The 8716-nt window shown below is 44.2% G+C and overlaps 1 non-coding gene across 1 annotated transcript; it reads left to right on the forward strand.

The window, feature by feature from the left end:
* Window positions 1–557: 557 nt before the first annotated feature.
* Window positions 558–676, forward strand: LOC138362371 (5S ribosomal RNA). Its single transcript, XR_011227610.1, has one exon. It is a non-coding gene; the product is annotated as a 5S ribosomal RNA (ribosomal RNA).
* The last annotated feature ends 8040 nt before the right edge of the window (window positions 677–8716 follow it).

An 8716-nucleotide genomic window follows, 5' to 3' on the forward strand; every position in this document is an offset into this window, starting at 1 on the left:
AGGCTTTGCTTCTACCATGATGATGATGAGATAACCAAGGTGATGAGAGACGCTCAGACAGTCACGGGGGAATGATGCTGCCGCCGCTTGAGCCGAACCTATTTATGTGCCGGCACGGTACAGAAGCTGCAACCTGGCAACTCGTCCACCAATCACGACGGTTGGTTTTACGGCTCCGAAACCTGGATCCCATATCTTCTCTAAAATAGAAGCATTTGTTCATGTTCTTTGTAAAAGTATCATAAAGCAGGACAGATGAGACAAATATCATAAAAACTGAAGAGCAGATGAGCACACACATGTTTGTATTACAAAAGAAAATCCACAAATTCATTAGAAATTGGCAGGGCAGGCTGAGGAAGTAGGTAGATGTAAAATGTCTGTAAATGGCGAAAGAACATAAACCCAAGACTGAATAAACGATGTTAAATATCCATGCCAAGGAGACAAAAATATGTTAGGATACAATTACCATTAAGACACCACAAGCAGGTCCGTATCCTGCCGCGATGACTTAAAAGAGTTGGTTATTAGCCACAATGTGTAGGCAGTCTCATGCCAACGGCCATACCACGTTGAGAACACCGCTTCTCGTCCGATCAGCGAAGTTAAGCAACGTTGGGTTTGGTTAGTACTTGGATGGGTGACCGCCTGGGAACACCAAATGCTGTTGGCAATAATGTTTTTTGTTTTGTTTTGTTTTGTTTCGTTTGTTTTTGTTTGAATGGCTGGCTCCACGGGAAATTCACGGAGTTGTGTGGAATAAGGCCTGGTAAAATGAATTAATATGTATGTCATGTTTAAAACAAACTCGCTTAATATAGATATTGTGTGAGGCTTTATACAAAAACAAACAACCAAAACAAAACATGTTGTATATATATATAGCTTAATCCGGGTTTGAACTCGCAACTCCAAGAATACGCATCACTTATATACACTTTACCACTGGACCACTGCTGCAGGACACAAGCTTGATGCTGAGGTATCAATTTAATGACGTAAATGCCATTTCCACAAATAAATGATAATTAAAAAGTATTTGTATGTACAAATCTTTTCTGTTTAAAAGGCTACAATATCAGTTACTGATATAATTTGTGTTAATGTTTCTATACCCACAAGAAGGCATATTTTTGCTTATATGTAAAGGGTACGGAGAACGAATCCACAGACCATCACCCTCCCCTTCCTCCCCCCCCCCCCCCCCCCCCCCCCCCCAACTCCCACCTACTACCACCACCACCACCACCACCAATCACCACCAATCACCACCAATCACCACCAATCACCACCAATCACCACCACCACATCTAACCGAAAACCCCCTAACACATCAACCCTCCCCCCAATCAACAGGCGAAATAATAACCCTCAAATGCCTGCCTGCCTGCCTGCCTGCAAGCCAATACTAACGGTCTTCTCAGAAAGAAAATCTCTTTGTATCTGTATTACTTGATGAAATGTATGATTCTAATAATGAAAATAAATTTTGATGTCGGTTGTATGAGCATAATGACCAATATGCACATGATATGAATGAATTAAATAGTGTAGTTTTAAGTAATTAGGTTGTAGACACATTAAGCGGATATGATATTTGACGCGTCCAGAACTGGTGATTTTTGGTTTAGTTTTAAATGCACCACCACCACCACCACCACCATTGCTTCCCCAGAGCCTAATTAAGGACCGGTAAAAGGAGTCAATATGTATGTCATCTATAAAACCAAAGAATGAATAAAAAAACACACACACAAACCTACATAATAGTATTAGGAAGATTGTATGGCAAAAAAAAAAAAGTATTATTCCCATTGGGTCGTTTGAACTCGCGACTTCCAAAATACCAGCCACACACCTTACCACCCAGCCACCATAGAGTTGGTATAATTGTGCAACTTTAGTTATAAAAGTAAAGTTCTTATTGTCTCAAATCTTATTGTCTGTTCTATGAAAAGGCATGATGTAAATTATGTTTTTGAATGATTGAATTGTAGGCACATTAAGCGGATTCGATATTTGATATATCCAGAAAAGGTGATTTCTGTTCAGTTTTAAAATGCATCACCGTTAACGCTAAAGGACTGGTAAAACGACTCGATGTTTGTCATTTTTAAAATAAACACTAAAACTAGGCCCTTAACATATATAATGTTTGAATATAAATTGAATGCATATAAATACAAAGTGGGAGTGGCTGGCTGGCTGGCTGGCTGGCTGGCTGGCTGGCTGGCTGCTGCCTGCCTGCCTGCCTGCCTGCCTGCCTGCCTGCCTGCCTGCTGGCTGGCTGGCTGGCTGGCTGGCTGGCTGGCTGGCTGGCTGGCTGGCTGGCTGGCTGGCTGGCTGGCTGGCTGGCTGGCTGGCTGCCTGCCTGCCTGCCTGCCCGCCCGCCGCCCGCCCGCCCGCCCGCGCCTGCTTGCCTTGCCTTGCCTTGCCTTGCCTTGCCTGTCCTGTCCTGTTATTGCCTTGCCTTGCCTTGCCTTGCCTTGCCTTGCCTTGCCTTGCCCTGCCCTGCCCTGCCTTGGCTGCAGCTGGCTGGCTGGCCGTAAATCAACTCTTAACAACACCATACCACACCACACCATCACTCATCACCCATCACCCACCACCGGCCCCAGTCTCCCAGCCTCTCTTATATACCCGAGCAGGCCCTTTAAATTATTTGAATTGTTGCACTTCGGCCAATGGCAGGCACGATCGCTGCTGCTCAAACATATTCTGGTTCACAAGTATTATAATATATTATATTATATATATATATATATATATATATATATATATATATATATATATATATATATATATATATATATATATATATATATATATATATATATATATATATATATATATATATATTCATGAAACACATTAAAACCTTGATCATTTATTCATTCATTACGTCTAGTGAAGAATTGCTTTTGTTCATTTGTATGATTAAAAATTAATATAATATGAATTCCTCGCTTAAAGTAAAATATAAAATATATATTGGATTTATATGATTGGTTAATATTCCAAGTGATGCTGAATATCCCCTATAATTTTGTTTTGTTTGTTTGTTATGTACACATTCCAAATGAAATCAATATAAATGTTATTATTAATGTTTGAAAGTTGATTGTCTACTTGAATCTCTCTATTAAAGTGTGTGTGGCTCCGGATGGAGCCTGGTTATGGTATTTGTCGTGGTGGGTGGCAGAAGTGCTTACTTCTTCTCTGTCTTCTTTGGCAAAAGAACTGCCTGAATGTTTGGAAGAACACCTCCCTGTGCAATGGTTACGCCAGACAGAAGTTTGTTGAGTTCTTCGTCGTTGCGGATGGCCAACTGCAAGTGACGTGGGATGATACGGGTCTTCTTGTTGTCACGTGCGGCATTACCGGCGAGCTCCAGAACTTCGGCAGCGAGGTATTCCATGACGGCTGCCAGGTAGACAGGAGCGCCAGCACCGACGCGTTCGGCGTAGTTGCCCTTACGCAGCAGACGGTGAATTCTGCCCACGGGGAACTGAAGTCCGGCCCTGCTGGAGCGAGACTTTGACTTGCCCTTCACTTTGCCTCCCTTGCCGCGTCCTGACATTGCTGCTGCTGTTGTGGGTTTGTGGTGTTTTATGCCGCCCCGCAGATCGAGCTTCGTGTTATATACCCCGCTCAGGATCAAGGGAGCCCGCCACTGACCAATCAGCGCGCTCCGCCACGCGACCCGCTCTGAGCTGAGTCGCGAGCGGGATATAAAAGGAAAGCTCGCCTCGCGCAAAAGTTCATTATTGTATCGCAACGCCAGCCAGCACGAGCATCATCATGCCACCCAAGGCATCTGGAAAGGCTGCCAAGAAGGCCGGAAAGGCCCAGAAGGCCATTGCCAAGGGCGATAAGAAAAAGAAGCGCAGGAGGAAGGAGAGCTACAGCATCTACATCTACAAAGTGCTGAAGCAGGTCCACCCCGACACTGGTATCTCTTCCAAAGCCATGTCGATCATGAACTCGTTCGTGAACGACATCTTCGAGCGCATCGCCGCCGAGGCTTCTCGCCTGGCCCACTACAACAAGCGTTCCACCATTACCAGTCGGGAGATCCAGACGGCTGTAAGGCTCCTGTTGCCCGGAGAACTGGCCAAGCACGCCGTCTCTGAGGGCACTAAGGCCGTCACCAAGTACACCTCCTCCAAGTAAACGGCTTACTTACTGCCCTGTGGTGGTGGCTTGGCCTCAAACCAACAAACTCGGCTCCATTGGAGCCACACTTTAATTTCTAAAGAGATTGTGAGTGTTAGACACCAATACTATTATAACAAAAACCTCTGTCACTGAAAGCAAATAGCTATAAAATGAGAATATTTATGAAACTGTCTGTGTGTGTTTCTCTCTCTCAGTCTCTGTCTGTCTGTCTGTCTGTCTGTCTCTGTCTTGTCTGTCTCTGTCTTGTCTGTCTGTCTGTCTGTCTGTGTCTCTCTCTCTCTTCTCTCTCTCTCTCTCTCTCTCTTCTTCTCTCTCTCTCTCTCTCTCTCTCTCTCTCTCTCTCTCTCTCTCTCTCTCTCTCTCTCAACACATATAAGCACTCGGTATCTTTTTTTTTTTCTAGAGATTAGAGATTCATTGTTATGTTCCACATTAGGATTACTATGCAGGCCACCCTCTTAGGTTTGAAAATGTCAAGAAAACGGTTAATTTAAAATGTCATCTCCTAACTTAACAGATTAAGCCAGAGGACCGAAAACAGAATAAAACAGGACTGGACAGTATGTCACTTATACAAGCTGCTTTTATTTCTAGTACAGTATGACAATTTTTATTTTGGGGGGGGGGGGGGGGGTGGGTGATCCTTGACAGTGCATAAGAGCGAAAAGCGACGGCGTTTTGTTTGTAAGAGAACAGGTTGTACTACAAATGACTTGATTTATTGATATCACGTGTATGTATGACACCTAAATTAGTGTATTTGTTTATTTATTTATTTATTTATTATATGTGTAGATGAAGGTTAATTCATATGACTGATGCTAGGAATGTCTGAAATCTCCTTAGAAGGATATTTTGGCCCTGAGAAGGGCCGAGTTTGGTGTATACTAGGGTGGTCGATTTAGCTTATGCACGCTCTCCACGGATACGGCGAGCAAGCTGAATGTCCTTTGGCATGATGGTGACACGCTTGGCGTGGATGGCACAGAGGTTAGTGTCCTCGAAGAGACCGACCAGGTAAGCCTCGGATGCCTCCTGTAAAGCCATGACGGCAGACGACTGGAAGCGAAGATCGGTCTTGAAGTCCTGGGCAATCTCGCGCACCAGACGCTGGAAGGGAAGTTTCCTGATGAGCAACTCGGTGCTCTTCTGGTAACGACGGATCTCACGCAGGGCGACCGTTCCGGGCCTGTAACGGTGAGGCTTCTTCACACCCCCTGTGGCAGGAGCAGACTTGCGTGCTGCCTTGGTGGCCAGCTGCTTACGAGGAGCCTTGCCTCCCGTGGACTTGCGAGCAGTCTGCTTGGTGCGAGCCATGGTGAACAACTGTGGTTTGTGATGGCCGGCGCCGAAAAATTTTTGCTTATATACGCCGTCTCGAGGCGCTTGCTCGAGCGCCATTGGCTGCTCGACTCGCCTACGTCACCCCGTTGCCCCTCCCCTCCTTCCTCTGGCTGCAGCCAACAGGCGGCTCACCTCAATCACTATTATCGCTGATTTTGCTCTATTTTTTGGATTTGTGCAAAAGTCATTTCACAGGGACGTGAAACAGACGAGTAGGCAACTGCAGTTTTGAAAGCGTTGTGAGAAAGCCGTGTCTACTCGACCACAAGCGTAAAGTAAGGGCAGGCAGGAGTTGCAATGCTACTAGTACGTCCGCTTGATGGGATATAGTCGGGAAATCGTGCGGGCATTCGTCAATTCGATTCACACAACTTCAACACCATGACTGGACGCGGCAAGGGAGGCAAGGGACTCGGAAAGGGTGGCGCCAAGCGTCATCGTAAGGTGCTACGTGACAACATCCAGGGCATCACCAAGCCCGCTATTCGTCGCTTAGCTCGTCGTGGCGGCGTGAAGCGTATTTCGGGTCTCATCTACGAAGAGACCCGTGGCGTCCTGAAGGTGTTCCTCGAGAACGTCATCCGTGATGCTGTAACCTACACGGAACACGCCAAGAGGAAGACCGTCACTGCTATGGACGTGGTGTACGCTCTGAAGCGCCAGGGTCGTACCCTCTACGGATTCGGCGGATAAGAGCTTGGCTAATCCATCGATTCCACCCACCACCACCTCAAAACGGGACCTAATTAGGTCCCTATACTTTTTTTACTGAAGGGCTTAATAGACGATAACATAAATTGTTTTGATATCAGCTAGCACATTGGGTCTTATGAAATCTATTTTTTATCCTCGCATGCTTAAAGGGACTCTGATTGGGGAGGGAGGGGGGGGGGGGGGAAGGTTTGTTACGTTATATACTAGCAGAGCAGGATCATTGGTGGGGGGGGGGGGGGTGAGGGGGAGAGAGAGAGAGAGAGAGAGAGAGAGAGAGAGAGAGAGATCTTTCCCAACTCTTCCTTTTTACATGAGTGAGCTACCCGTTTTATTCATTTTATCCTTCTCAGAGCTGTTTTGATAGTATCCAAATGATGGTAAATGAAAAGGGAGGACACGAATATCTACCCAGAATTCAGGACTGGCAATCGATATGCATGTTTGAGTGCGAATCTTTTTCTCTCTCAACTTAGGTATACGTTTATGTCGTACCTAAAAGCGAGAACCACACTATTGGGACAAGTATGCAAGGCCCAATTTTCCTAACAAGCACAGTTAATTTTGTTATTTTCGAACATTTCTTTCCAAATTGGTTTATCCAATTAACAGTATTATATTAAGATCATGAATTGCTGGGTTAGGTTAGGTTAGGTTAGCTTAGCTTAGGTTAGGTTAGGTTAGGTTAGGTTAGGTTAGGTTAGCTTAGCTTGGGTTAGCTTAGGTTAGGTTAGGTTAGCTTAGCTTGGGTTAGCATAGGTTAGGTTAGGTTTGATTACATTTCTATGTTAGATTTAACTCAAATTCAAAACAATTGCAGTCATTCGGCTTGTTAGTCAACTTGCCTCTAATAGGGGCAATTTGTCTAACAAGACTATTTAGTTTTGTGTGCATATATATATATATATATATATATATATATATATATATATATATATATATATATATATATATATATATATATATATATATATTATAGCTTCAAGACTCCGAACCAATATAGAAGCATCAAGAGGAAGTGCTTGTGTTATGGGCCAATAGGCCTTCTGCAGTTACTTCCATTCTTATGTTTTTATTCCCATTGGTTCGTGTTTTATCTTGTGTAAATGTCAATCACCTTACCCAAAACTTTGGTACCATATCACCTCACCCATGTGTATATATAAATATATATATATATATATATATATATATATATAATTATATATATATATATATATATATATATATATATAATATACAGAGTAAATCTACCCCAAAAGTAATGATTTATTTGTCTACAAAACTAAACTCTTTTTGGAATCATATGAGGCCCCTCCACTGAGGGGGGAGGCCTGGATGTTTATTGTCATGTGTATTCATGCTGCTTGCATGTCGTCGTTTATTTTGCCTTTGTTGTTTTCTTGACAGCTTTCTTTGCCTTGGGTGGTTTGGGAGATTTTGAAGCTCTCTTTATTTTGGGCTTTTTGTTCCCAACAACAAGCTGCTGCTGCTGCTGCTTCTTTTTCAAGGCTGTAGGTGGTTTGTTGCTTGTGGCGGCTTTCTTGGGAGTTACCACGGCCTTCTTTGCTGCTGTAGATGGTTTCTTGGTTGTGGTGGCTTTCTTGGGAGTTAGAACGGCCCTCTTCTCTGCTACGGCCAGCTTGAATGATCCACTAGCTCCACTTCCCTTGGTCTGAACAAGAATGCCGTCAGCCACTGCCTTTCTTGAGAAATCTTCGGATGTAAATGGCGATCTTGGCAGCCTCGACTTTGTTGTTGGCAACAACGTACTTCTTGATTGCTTGTAGAGACGAGCCCTTACGGTCTTTGAGTGCTGCGACCGCGGCTAGAACCATTTGACTAGTTTTCGGGTGAGCAACCTGGACGCGAGGTTTCCTGGTGGTGGCCACCACAGCAGCAGCAGCCGCAGCCTTCTTGGTAGGCTTTGCTTCTACCATGATGATGATGAGATAACCAAGGTGATGAGAGACGCTCAGACAGTCACGGGGGAATGATGCTGCCGCCGCTTGAGCCGAACCTATTTATGTGCCGGCACGGTACAGAAGCTGCAACCTGGCAACTCGTCCACCAATCACGACGGTTGGTTTTACGGCTCCGAAACCTGGATCCCATATCTTCTCTAAAATAGAAGCATTTGTTCATGTTCTTTGTAAAAGTATCATAAAGCAGGACAGATGAGACAAATATCATAAAAACTGAAGAGCAGATGAGCACACACATGTTTGTATTACAAAAGAAAATCCACAAATTCATTAGAAATTGGCAGGGCAGGCTGAGGAAGTAGGTAGATGTAAAATGTCTGTAAATGGCGAAAGAACATAAACCCAAGACTGAATAAACGATGTTAAATATCCATGCCAAGGAGACAAAAATATGTTAGGATACAATTACCATTAAGACACCACAAGCAGGTCCGTATCCTGCCGCGATGACTTAAAAGAGTTGGTTATTAGCCACAATGTGTAGGCAGTCTCAT

Source organism: Procambarus clarkii, unplaced genomic scaffold (assembly GCF_040958095.1).
Source record: "Procambarus clarkii isolate CNS0578487 unplaced genomic scaffold, FALCON_Pclarkii_2.0 HiC_scaffold_1708, whole genome shotgun sequence".
Lineage (NCBI taxonomy): Eukaryota > Metazoa > Arthropoda > Malacostraca > Decapoda > Cambaridae > Procambarus > Procambarus clarkii.